The 19582-nt window shown below is 40.4% G+C and overlaps 1 long non-coding RNA gene across 1 annotated transcript in view; it reads left to right on the forward strand.

The window, feature by feature from the left end:
• The window catches only part of LOC149125273 (uncharacterized), a 175173-nt gene extending 163788 nt beyond the window's left edge, over window positions 1–11385 (forward strand). Inside the window, exon 3 of the long non-coding RNA XR_016210336.1 lies at window positions 11165–11385. This is a non-coding gene — a long non-coding RNA (uncharacterized LOC149125273). The remainder of the gene's footprint in view (window positions 1–11164) is intronic.
• The last annotated feature ends 8197 nt before the right edge of the window (window positions 11386–19582 follow it).

Genomic DNA, 19582 nt, shown 5'->3' on the forward strand with positions numbered 1-19582 from the left:
TGCATATGTGTATTTATGTAAGCATTTAATCCTCAGCAATCCTATCATGCAGGTTTACCATTATGTGAACAAGAAAATTACAGAGAAGAAACTTAACTGCTAGTGATAGAGCTAGAATTTGAATCCAGACAAATATGAATCTGACTTCAGAGGTCAGATTATTAATTCACTCTCCTCAACTGCCGGCTGGTGAAAATACAGATATTGTTTATTATTAATTAGTACTCAGACAATGTTTATTGATAGATGTACAAATCCATGGAGAAAATGGAATACCAGTAAGAGCTTGTCAAGAATTATTAGAATGATACTAACTGTCTGAGGAAGGTATTTTCACCAAGCAGACAGTTTTTCTAGACACGAAGAGCAATAATGTAAGCTCCCAGAATAACTAAGCATTTCAGTCTTGCTTTTTTTCAGCAAGTACGGGAAGTGACTTTGCAGTGAAATTTGAAGGCACGTTTTTACATATAGCACACTTAAGCAAATTTTAAGCTTACCTTGACCATTACCTCCTTCAGCTAAATTTCCTTCAGGCTTTTAAAAATTAAATATATCTGGGCTATGTGCATTGGCAATGTTTGGGTAATTCTCATAATGGCTTTTTAAATATTGGTTGTGGCCTCTTTTCCCTTATTAGAGTATATCTGAAACATAATTGAATTTGATAAATATCTATGATTTGATATATTCACTTTACATGGAAGTTTGAGAAGCATAACTGCCAATGGAAAGTGGATTCTTCTCTCTTGCTTAAAATAGTAGGGCCTTCCAAAATTTCATTAAAAGTGTAAATTGTCTTTGTGAAAATTAAACAAAGAAACAGGAAGGAAGGAAGGGGGGGGCACTGAGGGAGGGAGACAGGAGGGAGTGAAGTATGCTTATCTTCTTTTTTTTCTTTCCCCAAATAAACATTTTATTTAGGGAATACAAAATTCATGCATTTCACACGTACAACTTTAGGAATATAGTGATTCTTCCCACCATACCTGACCTCCCACCCACTCTCCCATCCCGCCTCCTCCTCCCTCTCCCATTTCCAGTCCCATTCTCCACTAAGATCTATTTTCAATTAACTTTATACATAGAAGACTAACTCTATACTAAGTAGATAGAGTTCAACAATTTGCACGACAGAAAAAAAAAAAAAACTGTTCCTCAACAGTTGAAACAAGGGCTGTTCAAAGCCATTGCATCTGGAAGTTAATTTCTCTTCTCCTTCTCCTTCTCCTTCTCCTTCTCCTTCTCCTTCTCCTTCTCCTTCTCCTTCTCCTTCTCTTCCTCCTCCTCCTCCTCCTCCTCCTCCTCCTCCTCCTCCTCCTTCTTTTTCTTTTTCTTTTAGAAAATTAGCTTTAAAGAAGCACCCAAGAGTGAAGCACTTAGACATAATTATAATACAACTCTTTGAGGACAAAGATCCTGCATGGGAAGCTAGTGCACAGTGACTCCTATTGTTAATTTAACAGTTAAAACTCTTAGGTATTACGTCAGTGATCACCGGAGGCTCTTGACATGAGCTGCCTAGGCTGTGGAAGGCTTTTGAATCCACAAACTCTGACGGTATTTAGAGAGGGCCATAAGCAAAATGGAAGTTCTCTCCTCCTTTCAGAGAAAAGTACATCTTTCTTTGATGGCCCCTCTGTCCACTGGGGTTTCATCCACTGAAGTCCTTCATATAGGACATTTTTTGTCACAGTGTATTGGCTTTCCATGCTTGAAATGCTCTCATGGGCTTTTCAGCCAGACCAGAAAGCCTTAAGGGCTGATTCTGAGGTCAGAGTGCTATATAAAGCTATTGTCATTCTGTGAGTCTGTCATTCTGTGTAGACTGCTTCCCACGTTGGAGCATTCACTCCTTTTTAATTTATTATTACCAGACACTTAATCATATCCGTATGATCACTTTAACACTTAAGATAGTATTTTTACCACTAAGCCTAAGGGGATTTTGGGTCCCATGACAAGTTTTTGAACTACCTTTAGAAGTGTATCTGTAGGAATGTATGCAGAACTATACTGCTTTACAGTTATAAGTTTCATACACTTCATAATTACAACTTTAGCAACATAGTGCTTATGCTCATCTTCTTAGAACTGAGCCTATGAAACTTGTTCTCTTTATATTAATAAGAATAAAAAAGACTTCATAGATTTCTATCTTTATTGCACCAAAATAAACTTTTTAAAAAAAGATTATTTATCTACTTGAAAATCGGAGTTATACAGAGAGAGAAGGAGAGACAGAGACAGAGACAGAGAGGTCTTCCATCCTCTGGTTCACTCCCCAATTGGCCACATCAGCTGCAGCTGTGCCGATCTGAAGTCAGGAGCCAGAAGCTTCCTCCAGGTCTCCCACATGTGTGCAGGGGCCCAAGGACTTGCATCATCTTCCATTGCTTTCCCAGGCCATGGCAGAGAGCTGGATTGGAAGTGGAGCAGCCGGGACTGGAATCAGTGCCCATATGGGATGCCGACACTGCAGGCAGCAGCTTTGCCTGCTATACCACAGTGTCATTCCCCCAAATACACTTCTTTTAATTCTGTCATCCACAGCTTTTGGAAGTATCCTCATACAAGCAAAATGGAAAGACAATTGTCCTGGCCCAGAAGTACATCTCATCTCTGTAGAGGCCTTCAGAGCTTTGGTTTGGTATTTTCATTGCCAAAGTTTCTCTTTCCAAGGCCTACAGCCTAGCCTTAGACCTGTTTCTTAATCTTTCCACATCACTGTCTTTAGTTTTAAGTGCAAATACCTTACTTTGTTCTCCTAACTATGAACTCAGATTTTCTCTTTAACTTATTGCTCATGATGTCATCTCACAAATTTCTCAGGGCAGTGTACAGATTGTAGGTCATTGGTGGCTAGAAAGAGATTAAATTTTATTTCTTCCCATGACATGAGGAAATCAAGAAAATGAGTATGAGAAGAAGGAAAAGAGGGGATATTATTTTAGCAAAATTAAATCTGAGATGATAGGAAATCATTCAACTGGCTTGAGGAGTGAGGAATGTGACTTGTCCATGGTCACATGACTTCAGACTATCAGAGTAAGGAGAAGAATCCAGGTCAGTTAACCCCCCCAAGCCATCTCCCCTCATTCCAAATGTCCTACACCAGAGTATAGGGCCAAGATGCCTTTGATTTTATTATCATTATTTTTAAACTAGACAAGAAGGTGTTTGGATTTCTGTCCAATACAGTTCTGTACCATTGCCAGGACAAGTGACATGCATGTCTTCCCTGTGGCCTTGTCTGCAATTGGAAATACTGTGCTTTTTGATTTTCTTCACTGTCTCCTTCCGCACTGCACCTAAATCCCAATTTGATTATATAGTCCTCCCATGTTGTCTTTCATCTCTTCAGAATCTGTCTCAGAGAAGAACATTTTCTGATCTCATCTCAAAACTTAGAGTCCATCTGTAGCTTTAGGGGTGGGCTTCTGTGCGCACATAGTGCATGGTCCACCTCCAGTTTTCTGTAATGATCACCATCAGCTTCCACTTACTTACACTTCAAGGAACAGTGCTCTTCCTTTCTTGGAAACCATCTATCACATCATAATTGAAGAGTTCCAGTTATTATATATATAATATGTACATATATAACATATATATATATATATATATATATATATATATATAAATGATACAGTGCTGACTCCTAGAATCTTTGAGCCAGCAGCTCTAGTTTTACCTTCAAGGACAGAGATTTCAAACTGGGATCCCCTGGGGGAATCCCTTTCAAAACTATATTTTGTTTGGCTCACATGATGTTTTTTACAAAACCATGCCAACACTGAAGAAATTGAGATATTTCACATAAAATAATGTTTTCTGGCTCTTCTTGAAGATGGAAGATCTTTAATACTGCCCCCACTTTCCCGTAGCTGGAGCTGTGTGGGGATGGCCTGCACTGGGTGAAGCCTTGCTTCCCCAGGCCTCCACTCCTACAGATGTCCAGCCCTGGGTGTCACTTGCCATTTATTGTCGTGTGTATGCTGCTCTTCTTCTAATATCTGTTTAGCTTTACTCCCTTAGGTTACCTCTCTGGATCCTGTAGGCATTTAGTTACCTTTGTAATGCCTACAATTAGGCAGCATAGAGCAAACATGCTGCTTCTTCTACATAAAAGACTTTTCAAATATTTGAAGTTTACTGTGTCTTTACCTCTCATTTTTGTAAAGTAATAAGAAAGCAAGCTTCCATCTGCTGGCTCACTCCTCCAGTGTCCACAATGGCCTGGGGTGGGGTCAAAACCCAGAGCAGAGATCAATCTGGATCTTCGATGTGGAGAGCAGGGATCCTACTACTTGAGCCATCGTGCAGCTTCCCTGGATCTATACTGACAAGAAGCTGGAGTCAGGAGCTAGAACTGAGAATTAAACTCTGGCACTCTCCTGGGGGACTCTCCTCGTGCCTTAACCAGAGGCTAGTTGCTCATGCCTCAGTTACTTAGAGTGTCATCACTTCTCTGAACAGAACTGAGCTCAGGTGTTTGAGGGTGGGAACCAGACTTCTGCTATCCTTTTCCACTCTGAAGTTGTAGGTATTTTCATCATCTGTTAACCAGGTATGTTGAGTGGGCAGGGTGGATATTTTCTCGTTGTGTGTACAGCATCCTCTTCTCCTCTGGGGATAGTACTCTCCTCCTCTCCAGAGAGCATGCTCCTCTCCCACACCCTATTCTAGGAACTGCTAACTGCTATGAGAACCTCTCTCCTTGGCTGCAGAGACCCCACCCAGAGTGGACACTTGTCACAAGCTCAGACAATAAGAGATTTTTTTTTCTGTTACTTTTCTAACTAGAGCTTGAAATGTTGGTTTCTGAGATTTTGAGGATACAATTCTGAACACATAGGTGGCCAGTAACTCTGGTTGTTAGAAATGCTAGTCAAAAAGCAATCACACAGAGAGGAAATCACAAAGGAAAATACCAGCAGTACCACTGAAGTCTCTCGTGCCCCACAGCCAAGGCTGTCTTTCCCACATTTTGAATATTTAAGCCCATGTACATTCTTTTCTTCTCTTTCTTCCTCCTTCCTTTCTTTTTCTTCTTTCTACCATCGATCGCTTCTTTCATTCTTTTTTTGAAGATTTATTTATTTATTTGAAAGTCAAAATTACAGAGAGAGAGAGAGAGAGAGAGAGAGACAGAGACAGAGACAGAGATATCTTCCATTCATTGGTTCATTCCCCAGATGACCGCAAGGACTGGAGCTGGAACAGGCTGAATCCAGGAGCCAGGAGTTTCATCTGGGTCTCCCCACCAGGTGGCAGGGACCCAAGTACTTAGACCATCTTCCACTGCTTTTCTTAGGTCACTAGTGGGGAGCTGGATTGGAAAGGAAGCAGCCAGGACTTGAACCAGTACCATATAGGATGCCTGCTTCATAGGGGGGCTAGTTTACCAACTGTACCACAATGCCAGCCCATCCTTTCCTTCTGTAAAAATCTTTTCCTTTGCTTAATTTAGTTGTCTGTGTCTGGCTCACAGACAAAAATATTTACCTACGATACAGAGTGACTCATAGGTGATGTGACTGAATGAAATAACCAGTGACCACCTGGCAGACCCCTCGCTAGGGTGACCCATCTGTTCAGCACCATGCATTATTGGAAAACAATTATATACTAAGGTGACTTCAACAATGTGTTCTTTTTTTTTTTTTTTTTTTTTGACAGGCAGAGTGGACAGTGAGAGAGAGAGAGACAGAGAGACAGAGAAAAAGTTCTTCCTTTTGCCGTTGGTTCACCCTCCAATGGCCGCTGCGGCCAGCGCACCACGCTGATCCGAAGCCAGGAGCCAGGTGCTTCTCCTGGTCTCCCATGGGGTGCAGGGCCCAAGCACTTGGGCCATCCTCCACTGCACTCCCGGGCCACAGCAGAGAGCTGGCCGTAACAGTGGTCTTAATCATTGCACATTTAGGATTCTGTCTTGTGCTCCAGAGGCTTATAAAACTTGTAAGGCAGTTTATGACGCACATTTTGGGCAAGTGTTTTTGAGCTTAGCCTTGGGCCATGAGACATACCTTTAAATGAATCTTAGTGAACGAAAAGGTTCATGTGATTGCTCTGGTCTCTATTTCTGTAGCGTGTGTTTGTAATAACCTGAGTTTGACTTCTAACCTAGATCTGGCTTCCAGTTACAGAAAGGAGGTGGACAGCCCCCTGTATCAGCTCTCCTCCACATTGCTCCTTTTCCCCTTCACCGTAAAGGACTGTGAGACAAACAGCCCACTACAAAGAAGAGAGCTTGCCTAAGGGTGGCCTCATCATGAGCTGTCCCTTCTGGGCAATTTGACACCCATGCTTTTATGTATTGTGTGGATAATAACCTTTGGGTTTGTGAGTGGGTGGCTGTCCCTCTCCTAGCTCCTGGTAATTGAACAAATGTTTGTAACATTTCCCTGGTCAGGTGTGAGATCTCTCTCTCCCTCTCTTTCTCTCTGTGTGTGTATGTATGTATCTGGAGATCACCATGTTCTTTCAATAATAAATGAGAACACCCTGCTCCAAATTTGAAATATTTACAGCCCTTTGCAATTTAATTAGAAACAGGAATCCAAAGATAAGTGAGTGTATGAGTGTGTGTGTGTGAGTGTGTGTGTGTGTGAGAGTGTGTGTGTGTGTGTGTGGATACACAGGAATAAATGTACTCAAGTCAGAGGAGAGATGACATTTTGAAAATTTTTACATTTGGGAATACACACATATATACATATATATATCTATATATGTAGAAAGTTGTGAGGATTCACTAACTGTAAAAATAAGATACTCTTCCACATTTTTGTTTCTTCCACTTTTGCAGTTGAAAAATTTCCCCATGTACTTGTCCACTTCCAGGTATCTCTATTGCAAAAATGAGAAAATTAATGATTTTTAAAGGCAAACAAACTTAAAAATAGCATAGTTTTTTGTATCTAAACAAAAGAAAATATGACTTTAGATCTGAAAGGATACTAAAAGAAAAGGCATTTCAATTTTCCCTGAATAATGTAATTCCAAACTGTTTTCACTATAATTTAATTTTTAGGGAAAATATAAACCTCTAAATGTGTATACATATATAAATCTATAGCTAAGCTATGAACATTTTACTGCTTTACAATACTAATGGCTGTTTAGGCCTATTTATAGCAAATAATATTTGATCAGTAAGGTGCATTTAGAAAACTTCTGGCTAGGATTAGAAGTGCATTCTGTAATCTCACATTGAACCAAATATAACCAGCTCTCTCTGGTATTAACCTTTGATATTGACTCATACCAATCTCTCCTACCCTATGTATGCAATAACATAAATCTAAACCATGGTTGCTGTTGACATCGGCACTATTAATTGGCTATTGCCACACATGTCCCTGAGAAATCATCCTGAGGCAGCACGCTCGAAACATTGACTAATATGTGTCTGACTTTGCTAATAATCTGAGCAAATTTGCTTTCCTTTATAGTGGTTTAGGTCAAGGAAGACTACTAAGTTAGCAATATCTGGTTATTGCCAACCTTACACTTTTCCAAAGGCTAACCACAAAATACAATTTTGTATAACATTTTATTTTATATATGTTTACACAAAAAAGCACACACACACGAAGTACAAAGGGAGATTGCATACTAATGTTGAAAACCCAGCTTTGTGGGAAAACAAATTCCCAGACTTGATGGAAAAGACTTTTTATCATCATTTAATAGTTAGCGGCATCTAATAAACATCTTCCCAGGTTTGGCTATCCCCCTTGATAATCCATTTACATTATTCTTAATGGAAATTACCAAAAAGAAGAGCAACTGATCTTTGTAAGAAAATCTATTTTCCTGCAAAATCTATTATTCTAGGTGAAGTCGTCCTGTCCTCCTTCCTCCCCACTTCCCTCCCTCAGGCCCCTTTTTCTCCAAACCCCAGTTCACATCCTCCTTTCTGTTTAAACTAATGAAAATAAAAAACTATAGGAACTCAAAATGAGAGCAAACAAGCCAACAATGAACTATTATACCCCTTGGCATTTGTAAAACCTTTTCTCTCTTGCTAATGTAATTTTCCAGTCAGAAAGGGGGAAGCCTCCCTCAAGGTTATGTCAGTACAAATGGTTGTAGAAGCGCCCAGAGACTCCATTTCATTCTTTGCAATAGCCCGAGAAGAGTGATTGCTTCCTTGGCTTTGTGGCCATGATCATTCCTTAAGTGGTTGAGTAAAAAACACTGACATGTCTCTGGAGGAGAGCTCTCTAATGGCTTCTCTGTGGTCCAGGCCCTGGAGTTCTCTCATCTCAGCAAGTCACCAGGGTGATGCCACACTCTTCAGCCTGCTTCTGAACCTTCCGTGATAGTGACGCCAGCGTCTCATTTGTAAAATTAATGCACTGTGCTTCAGCTTCACAGTTGTAATAAAAGACAACCTCTTGTGGAATACATGAATAAGAAAGTGGTGAACAGGGACCAGTATAAAAAAATAACTTGTGGGGTAAATTCTCTGTTAAATCTGGATGCAGCTCTCTTAAAAAATAAGCAGGACTACTGACATGTATTGTTGAATGTAGGAGTGACCAATTGAGCAATAAAAATATAAAACATTGCAAGTTTTATTATTCAGTTTCCTCCAAACCTCTAATTCAAGATGTGCTAGCTGTTTGTACTATCTTTTTTGACATCTAATAATTTGAAAGCACTGGGACAAGGTGGAGTTGCCCCAGACAAGGTTCTTACCCAAATATCTTTAATTTTACATCGTATTAGTGGAGTCTACATCTGGCATTTGGTGTGGTACAGTAACTCTTATATGGCTATGAGGATAGAGATGGAGTTAGTTGTATTCTCATCTATTCTGATGTACTTTATCTAGAACTCTCTTTCCTGAAATGGTTAACACAACTGATAAGATCAATTGTGGATCACTTTTTCTTAGAAAAATGTTTATTTTGCTGGGTTATGACAAATAAGTTTGTGAGTACCCTTGTCCTCCTCTACCCTCAATGAAATACATATGGAATATGCTCAAATTTTCAAGCAAAAGCAATCCCTGCCTGTGTTTCTGGAGTGTGGGCAAGATACTAGGACAACAGTGTGATCTCTGCACATTAAAGATTTTATAGAAATCTTGTTTGTGGCGACTAAGTGGTTTTTCTTTCATACAATTTATTTCACATTTCATTTGAAACATTACCTATTATTGCATCTTCCAAAGTTAATTTTGTGGTTTGATTATCAAGAGAACTTCTGATATTCTATTTGCTTGGAAGAAAAATGGTACCACCCAATCCGGTGTCTGTAGAGTCTGTGTCTCAGGCTTGTTAAACAATGGGGACTAGACACATGGCACAGGGACATTGTTTCTGCTGAAACAAGTTGCTGCACAATGTCTTAAAATGACCCAAATCTATGACTTTATGGTTCTGCAGGTCAGAGGTGTGACCTAAGTCTCACAGTCATGGAAGTGGCTGCGAACATCCTGATTCTCACAATAAAAACAAGAAATTGTTAGCTGATACATTCATCATTTCAGAGTGAAAAATTGATCCTGTGTTGAGTAAGAGGGTCACAGCTCCAAGTGTTGTCAAGTGCGGTTTAATTCATTGCGAGGCTGAGGTGCAGAATTGGTTCTTGGCATTCTGGAAATTATCAGCATGTCACCATGCTTAGGAGGCAGATGTTACAGAACACTTCTTCAGCCGAGGCAGCGGAGGAGTTCCTCAATGGGAATTTTGTGGGAGAATAACATGGCAGGAAAGGATTAGCACAAATAAGCCCTGAGCTCTGGTTTCTGGGAGCAGCGTATCACAAGCTGAATCTCTCTACCTTAGTGGGTAAGAGCATTAATGTCAGGACCTAAGGAAATAAATAACTTGAACGTTTTCTTTCATATTTTTATTTTTTCATTAGGTTTAGAAACTGTCAAGGGCTTCTAGCAAAAGCTCTGAGAATTCATCGTTGATTGATTCTTCGATGATCTGCCATGGTCCCTCTGCAGTGTGGCACCAGATCTTGACCATCTATAGCACCCTGGAACATTGCTGAGGAAACCGTTTGACTGATGTCAAACTGTGTAGCGTATGCTTAGGAGTCAATTTTAAAAAATCATTATGAAAATAGTGAACATCTGTGAAAAAATTTAGAGTCCAAAAGGATGTACAATAAGAATGTCTCTCCCAATCTAGACTGTGGGGAGCAACTCGGACTAGACTAAGTTACTGGAATTAAGACTTATTCTATGCATCTGCTCTCCCACAATATGGCGCTGAAAGGGAGTAAACAACTTCTACACAGCTGCCTCCAGTTCGACCAGTAACCTGCAGGAGCTGATCCTGCTCCTGATTGGAGGAGAGCAGCGTGCTCCGCGTGTGGGTAGCAGAGTCGGGATTGGTGGAAGAGGACTATAAAAGAGGAGAGAGACAACATGCACCAGGAACATCTAAAGGGAACATCTGGATAACATCTGAGCAGCCCCCGAGAGAGCCGGCTGGCAGTGTGCCACTCCCCCGTGGAAGTGGGGAAAGTGGCAGGGGGAGCCGCCCCTCCACAGGGGTGGAGGGATGGCAGCCAACCCAGGAAGAACCAGCAGCAAACCCAGGAAGGGCCGAGCAGACAAAAGAACAGCGCAGGGTCTAGTGTCGTTCCTCCGCAAAGAGAGCGAGCGACACTAGACCTCTAAATTCTTCTCCAGAGAAACATTTTTCCTGTATGTTATTTAAGAAGTATCAACTTCCTGTGAATTCCTTTAGAATATTTCCATGCACACACATGAAGATAGGTAAATACAGAACTTTCTTTATACAAATGAAATAATATCACATAGGCTAGCATGTATTTTACTTTTCTTCATTTGACATAAACTGACATTCTAGCTTTCTACAATTTCACAACTATAGATCCTCTAGATCCTTGCGATTGTCTATGGACATTCTTCAAGCATACATGATGTATAGTATCAGGATGGACGTCACATTCCAGTGCTTAGCTACATTCTCTGATTCTGCCTAGCTTTTTGTAGGAACTACTCTAGCACAAAAGGTAAGGTGATGCTGTGTGTAGGAGTACAGTAAGTTGTATTTATAGTCACAAAGTATTTTGTTCTCTTCACTATGGCTTACTATTTGTGGAAAGATTTTATATCCTGGGCTTCTTAATGTGATATGTGGTCATGTGACTTTTTTCTTTTTTGCAGGTTCAATGTGGGAACTGTGTCATTTTCATGGCAGAAGTCATGATGGTCTTCTCATGCTTTGCTGTACGTCTTTCCCTCTGCCTTGCATCCTGCTAACATCCAGGTGGGTAGCCTCACTTATACTGGCTGCTGTAAGCTGCCCATAATGGATGAGTAGCAGGAGTGACAATAAAGTAGCTGTTATTGGGAGATTACTTTTCTTTTTTATTTAACAGACAAAGTTAGACAGTGAGAGAGAGAGAGACAGAGAGAAAGATCTTCCTTCCGTTGGTTCACCCCCAACAAATGGCTGCTATGGCTGGTGTGCTGCGCTGATCTGAAGCCAGAGCCAGAAGCCAGGTGCTTCTTCCTGGTCTCCCATGCGGGTGCAGGAGCCCAAGCACCTGGACCATCCTTCACTGCCTTCCTGGGACACAGCAGAGAGCTGGACTGGAAGAGGAGCAACTGGGACTAGAAACCGGCGCCCATGTGGGACGCCAGCACCGCAGGCGGAGGATTAATCAGGTGAGCCACGGCACTGGCCCCAGGAGATTACTTGTTTGTTTTTTTTTTTTTAACTTTTATTTAATGAATATAGATTTCCAAAGTACAGCTTATGGACTACATTGGCTTCCCCCCACCCCCCGATGACTTCCCTCCCACCCGCAACCCTCCCCTTTCCCGCTCTCTCTCCCCTTCCATTCATATCAAGATTCATTTTCAATTTTCTATATATACAGAAGATCAGTTTAGTATACATTAAGTAAAGATTTCAACAGTTTGCACCCACATAGAAACACAAAGTGAAAAATACTGTTTGAGTACTCGTTATAGCATTAAATCTCAATGTACAGCACATTAAGGACAGAGATCCTACATGAGGAGTAAGTGCACAGTGACTCCTGTTGTTGACTTTACAAATTGACACTCCTGTTTATGGCATCAGTAATCTCCCTATGCTCTAGTCATGAGTTTCCAAGGCTATGGAAGCCTTTTGAGTTCTCCAACTCTTATCTTGTTTAGACAAGGTCATAGTCAAAGTGGAAGTTCTCTCCTCCCTTCAGGGAAAGGTACCTCCTTCTTTGAAGACCTGTTCTTTCCACTGGGATCTTACTTATAGAGATCTTTCATTTAGGTTTTTTTTTTTTTTTTTTTTTTTTGCCAAAGTGTCTTGGCTTTCCATGCCTGAAATACTCTCATGGGCTTTTCAGCCAGATCCGAATGCCTTTAGGGCTGATTCTGAGGCCAGAGTGCTGTTTAGGACATCTGCCATTCTATGAGTCTGCTGTGTATCTCACTTCCCATGTTGGATCGCTCTCCCCTTTATTTATTCTATCGGTAAGTATTAGCAGGCACTAGACTTGTTTATGTGATCCCTTTGACTCTTAGTCCTTTCATTATGATCAACTGTGAACTGAAATTGATCAGTTGGACTAGTGAGATGGCATTGGTACATGCCACCTTGATGGGATTGAATTGGAATCCCCCCAGGAGATTACTTGTAACCACAAAATGATCTAGCCTATTTTGCCTGATACAGAGAGCAATCTAAAGAACAAAGGATGGGAAACTACTTAACAAAATAATAACTCTTATTGTAAAATTGCTTTCCAGTTACTTTATGATTCCCAATTCCTTCCTCTCTAATTAATTAAATTAGTTGGCCAAAAATCTGCCAATAAATAATACAACACAATCCTCATTGACATATATATATATATATATGTAAATTTTCATTCTATTTTATCAATTCTTTCAGCCCTTCACAGGCTATTTTGTTCTCAAATCAAAGTAATCAATATGTTTGTGCTTTAAGATCAACCAAAAACATATCAACACATGCCTGCTTCTGACCATGGTGGAGTAACTGAGTCTAGATTTTCCCTCCCATCATAAACAACTAAGAATGGTTTGAATGTTGGAAAACAGAACTGTGTTCCTGAAAGCGGAGAAACAGATGAGTTTGGCCTGAGATCACCCAACTTTCCACATGTAGTCCAAAGAGAGGAGAATACCAGACAAGGCACTGCAGAATTGCAGAGTGGCAGAGACACAGACTGGAGTTCAGGACGGCTGTGATGATCAGAATTATTGGGATGGAGTACCAGAGGGGAGTGCAAAAAAGAGCTTTAAAAATTTCCAAGGGGTTCTCTTGAGATTCTGTTGAATATTTAATTGTGTATGCAGAGAAGCTCCGCAAGGCCAGAGAAAAGACATGCAAGGACTGTAAGCTGGAGGATTTTCACAAATCACACAGGCAAGAAGCTACTCAAGTCTTAGCAGCCAAAATGAAGACTATTTCTTGAAAACATGGGGCATTTGGTGTAGACCTCAGAGAAGTCGTGCATTATGGTTGGCTAGCCTATCCTTAGAGCGGAGGCTATGCAAGGCACACTTTACAAAGCCTGCAAACAATCTTCAAAAAGACAAGGCTGACTGCGTATAGTATAAACCTCTGCCTTACAACACCCTTGAAAGGAAGAGTTCAACATTCAATAAAAAATTACTAATTGGGGCTGGCACTGTGGCGTAGCCGGTGAAGTTGCTGCTTGCAGGTCCAGTATCCCATATGGGCACTGGCTCAAGTCCCAGCTGCTCCATTTCTGATCCAGATCTTTGCTATGGCCGGGGATTGTAAGATGGCCCAAGTCCTTGTGCCCTGGCACCCACGTGGATGACCTGGAAGAAGCTCCTGGTTCCTGGCTTTGGATTGGCCCAGCTCCAGCCATTGTGGTCATCTGGGGAGTGAACCAGTGGATGGAAGACCTCTCTCTCTGTCTCTCCCTCTCTGTAACTCTGCCTTTCCAGGAAATAAATAAATATTTAAAAAATTACTAATCACAGGATAATATGAACTGTTTCCAGTAGAAAATCAGTCACCAGAAACACCCAGAATGACAGGGATGATGAAATTAGTAAATAAGAATTTTAAAATGTATTATAAACTATGCGTAATTTTGTAAAGAAAAATAAGAACACAATGAGGATAAAAGTGAGAAATATACAGAAAAACTAATCTCTTGTTCTGAATAACAAAGTATCTGGATGAAGAAATACAGAAGAAAAAATTCAGTGAAATTGAAAATACAACAATGAGAACTATTTAAAAACAAAGCATATATAAAAAATGAAAAAAATGAACAGAGCCTCAGTAACTTGGGGAACAATTTTGAAAGCAGTCTTATATACTTTGAAAAAAATTTAAGCAGTCTAATATACACATATATGTATATTTATAGAAGGATGGAGGACATAAAATATTTGAATAAACAATGGCTGAAAATTTTCAAATTCAATGAATAAAACTCAAGCCCATATACTTGAAAGACTAGAGAAATTTCAAGCAGGATACATACAAAGAAAACCACATTAAGACATAGCATGACCAAATTTGTAAAACATGGCAATATTGAGAAAATCTTATAATGCAGCCAGCATGGGGTAGGGGGAAAGGAGACATGCTATAAACAGAAGAATAAAAATAGGAATTAGGGGCCAACTCCTTGGCGCGGTAGGTTAATCCTCCGCGCGGTAGGTTAATCCTCCGCCTGCGGCGCCAGCATCCCATATGGGCACCAGTTCCAGTCCCAGCTGCCCCTCTTCCAATCCAGCTCTCTGCTATGGCCTGGGAAAGCAGTAGAAGACGGCCCAGGTGCTTGGGCCCCTGTACCCACATGGGAGACTGGGAAAAACTCTTGGCTCTTGGCTTTGGATCGGCTCAGCTCTGGCCATTGCGGCCATCTGGGGAGTGAACCAATGGAAGGATGACCTTTCTCTGTGTCTCTCCCTCTCATTATCTGTAACTCTACCTCTCAAATAAATAAATAAAACCTTAAAAAAAATGGGAATTACCCTGGTTTTGTCGTCTGAAACTATTCAAACTAGCCAACAATGGAACAGCTACTTTCAAGTGCTGAACCCAAATATAAAAAAAAGAAAGAAAATCAAACATGAAAGTATACTGTCAGACTGAAATTTTATATCAAATCAATATTTATTTTTAAAAATGGAAGTTAAATATTTCAGACCAAAACAAAAAATATACAGTAGTCAACAACTATATGAAAAAAAATCTCAATATTGTTAATCATCAGAGAAATAAAAGTGAAAACTATAATGAGATATTATTTCCCTCTAGTTAGAATGGCTTTTTTTTAATAAAAAATGAAAAATGACAAATGTTGATGAGGATAAAAATAAAGGGGAAATCTTTTTTTTTTTTTTTTTTTTTTTTTGACAGGCAGAGTGGACAGTAAGAGAGAGAGGTAGAGAGAGAGAGACAGAGAGAAAGGTCTTCCTTTGCCGTTGGTTCACTCTCCAATGGCCGCCACAGCCGGCGTGCTGTGGCCAGCGCACCACGCTGATCCGAAGGCAGGAGCCAGGTGCTTCTCCTAGTCTCCCATGCGGGTGCAGGGCCCAAGGACTTGGGCCATCCTCCACTGCACTCCCGGGCCATAGCAGAGAGCTGGCCTGCAAGAGGAGCGACCAGGACAGAATCTGGTGCCCCGACTGGGACTAGAACCCCGTGTGCCGGCGCCACAGATGAAGGATTAGCCTATTGAGCCGTGGCACCGGCCAAGGGGAAATCTTAAATACTGTTGGGGGAATGTGAATTAATACAGCCATATGTAAAACCGTATGGAGGTTCCTCAAAAACCTGAAAATAAATCTTCCATGTGATTCGTCAGTCTACCTACTACAGGGCATACATCCAAAGGAAATGAAGTTGGTTTGTTAAAGAGATACTTGTACTTCCATTTTTACTGCAGCGTTGTTTGCACTAGTCAAGACTGACCTGGCATCAGGTGCTCTAGGGGGTTGGATGCATTTTGGCATATGTCAACTCTGATAGGCTTGGCAGGTACCGCTGGGACTTGGTGGGGACCTGTGATCATGGGCACCAGGCATAAGCAGCCTGGCACCAGTCTGAGTGGACAGAGGACTGCCTTTGTCTGTGTCCTCCATCCTTGGGCATATAGCAGGGGACCACAGGACAGTGTTGGACTCAGTGCTTTGTTGCCAAAGTCTAACACTGGGCAGAGGAGAAGTGTTTCTGTCCCAGGGCAAATACTTTGATGATGTCTCAGCATCAGCCAGAGATCTGTGCTCTCGTGAGACAGACTTGTTCGGGCATGTATTACCACCACGCTTTCACAGACCTGGTAGCACAGGACTTGGCAACTGTGAGACACAGGTGTGCCCCAAAAACGACATGCCTACAATGCTGCAAAGATGCTTCTATACTGCTCCTGCAATCTTGGGCAGATAAGAAGGATCACAGCATTTCCTTGGGACTCAGTGCTAGGCTGATAAAGCTTAGCAGTGAGCAGACCCTAATGGCCCCTGTCCCTGGACCAGTGCTTGCAGAAAGAGCCTCTGGGCCTGCTTCAGTTCCCAACAGAACTCTCTAGTTCCAGTTGAGCAGTCTGATACCCCAGACAGCGTCATCAGTGTCTGACAGGTATGGCATCGAGGAATGAGCCCACCTTAGCAGCAGACAGACCACAGCAGGATGAGTTTTGATGCTACCTCCACACTGCACTGATCTTGGTGGGTTGAGGGGTGTGGTATGATATGGCACTTTGCCATTTGTGGACCAAGAAGTCTGAACATACAACATGCCCAGGAAGAGGCTTTTAAGGATGGATTGCCCATTTTTAGGTCCTTCTCCAGTTTATACTGAGCAATTCATCAATTGATTGGAGAAAATTTGAGTTTTCAGAGTATTGTAAAACTGAATCAATAAAAATATATCAAAGGCAGACCTGGGGCAAATTGCGACCTAAGGTACCATCTGTTGCTGAAGTAGCACGAGTATCCATAGGCTGAGAGAAAACAAGCAGACTACTTAGAATTTCTAGAGGGACATCCACAGATGAAGCCAGACTACTATGACTAATCCTTCAATGCACAGATGATGTTGAACACTGCTGACAAGCATCTGAGGATGATGGCCTCAAATAAAGAACAAAATAAAGTGCCAGGAACTAACCATCAAGAAATTGAATTTCCAAATACTAAGATGAAGATTTCAAAATAGCTATTTTAAGCAAACTCAGTGAAATTCAAGAGAACACAGAGAAAAAACTCAATTTTCTAACAGTAACTTGATAGAGATGGAAATAATTAAACAAAATCAAGTAGGAATTCTTCAACTGAAAAGTGCACCAATTGAAATTAAAAATATAATAGAGGACATTAATAGAATACATCAAAATAAGAAAGAATCATAGAACGGCACCGCGGCTCACTAGGCTAATCCTCCGCCTTGCAGCGCTGGCACACCGGGTTCTAGTCCCAGTTTGGGCCCTGGATTCTGTCCTGGTTGCCCCTCTTCCAGGCCAGCTCTTTGCTGTGGCCAGGGAGTGCAGTGGAGGATGGCCCAAGTGCTTGGGCCCTGCACCCCATGGGAGACCAGGATAAGTACCTGGCTCCTGCCATCAGATCAGCACGGTGCGCCGGCCGCAGCGGCCATTGGAGGGTGAACCAACAGCAAAAGGAAGACCTTTCTCTCTGTCTCTCTCTCTCACTGTCCACTCTGCTTGTCAGAAAGAAAGAAAGAAAGAAAGAAAGAAAGAAAGAAAGAAAGAAAGAAAGAATCATTGAACTTGAAGACAGGCCATATGAAAATAGATATTTGAAGGATAAAAAAATAGAATCAAGACAAATGAAGAAAGCTTACAGATAATATGGAATGGCACAAAAAAAGCAAATATTTGAGTTATTGGGAATTAGATAGATGCCAAACAGATAAAGCATATTCAGACAGATAATGAAAGAAGACATTCAAAGCATAGAGAAAAATACAACTAACCAGGTACAGGAAGGCCAAAGTTCCCCAGTCATATTCAGTCCAACCAAGTCTGTACCAAGACTTGTTCTTTCCAAGTTCTCCAAAGTTAAAAATAAAAAGATGATTCGCAAAGCCACAAGAGAAAAAAGCAAGGAACATATAAAATTGCAATAAAGAGATACTAAAAAGTAAGAAGAAAATATCAAAATATAAAAAACTTATTAGCAAGAGTAACTATACAAATTCAAAATACTCTAATATTGTAAAGGTGGCATGTAAAACACTTCTATATTTATTGTTAAGACTAAAAAAATTTACAGTCACTACATTAAAATGTTAAAGACAATAACAAGATAGGTCAAATGCAATAGCAAATATTCAAAATGCAGCGAGAAATGAAGCACAAACATAGAATCTTTTTAGAATTACTTTTCTCTTTCTTTTCTGTTTGTCTCTTTCCCAATCTTTATAATCAATGTTAAGTTGTTATCGTTTCAAGATAACTTGTTATGGCCAAAAGAAAATTTTTGTAAGCCTCATTGTAACCACAAAGCAAGAGGCTATAACAGCCTAACCAACAATAAAAAACAAGTAATCACAGTACACCACTGGAGGAAATCACTTAACCACAAATGAAGATTGTAAGAGAGGGAGAAACAAAAGAACTACAGTAAAAATTCAAAAGAAAAATCAAGACGGCAATAGTAATACCTTACCTATCAATAATTACCTTAAATGTCAATGGACTAAATTTTCCAATTAAAAGACAAAATTATTTAAAAACAGGACCCAAGTATGTGCTGCTAGCAGGAAACTTACTTCTCCTCTAAGGACACACATAGACTGAGAGTGAAAGGATGGAACAAGATATTCCATGAAAATGGAAACCCCTAAAACAATACTAGCAATATTTCAATCAAATAAAATAGATTTTAAATCAAAAATATTAAAAAGAAAACAAAAATATATATAGTGATAAAGTGTTCAACCCAGCAAGAAGAAACAACACACACACACACACACACTCAATATTGGAGCAACTAAATATGTAAAGCAAATATTGAGAAACCTAAAGGTAGAGATAGATTCCAGTGCAATAATAGGAGAAGGCTTTAACACTTAAATTGACAGATCCTGTAGACAGAAGTCACAAAGAAACAACAAGGTTGAATTGCACCCTGGATCAATCGGATTTTATAGGCATCCACAGAACGTTTCATCCAACAATGGCCTCTTCTCCCCAGCAGATGGAACATTTTCCAGGACAGATCACACGGTAGGTAACAAAGCAAATCTCAACAAATTTAAGAGAGTAGGAATCTTTTCTAATTATAGTGCAATAAAAATAGAAATCGGCAATAAGAACAACTTTGGAAATTTCACAAATACATGGAAATTAAACAGTTTACTGCTGAACAGTCAATGGATCAAAGAAATCATGGAGGAAATAAAAAAATCTCTTGAAATGAATGGAAATGGAAACACAACATACCAAAATCTATGGGATACAGCAGAAAAAAATAGCAGTACTAATAAGGAAGTGTATAGCAATCAATGCCTGCATCAAAAAACTAGTGAGATCTCAAATAAACAACTGGACAATGTACTTAAAGGAACTATTAACCAAGAACAAATGAAATTAAATT

Source organism: Oryctolagus cuniculus, chromosome 7 (genome assembly GCF_051225735.1).
Source record: "Oryctolagus cuniculus isolate XC-2025 breed Fujian yellow rabbit chromosome 7, ASM5122573v1, whole genome shotgun sequence".
In the NCBI taxonomy this organism is placed as follows: domain Eukaryota; kingdom Metazoa; phylum Chordata; class Mammalia; order Lagomorpha; family Leporidae; genus Oryctolagus; species Oryctolagus cuniculus.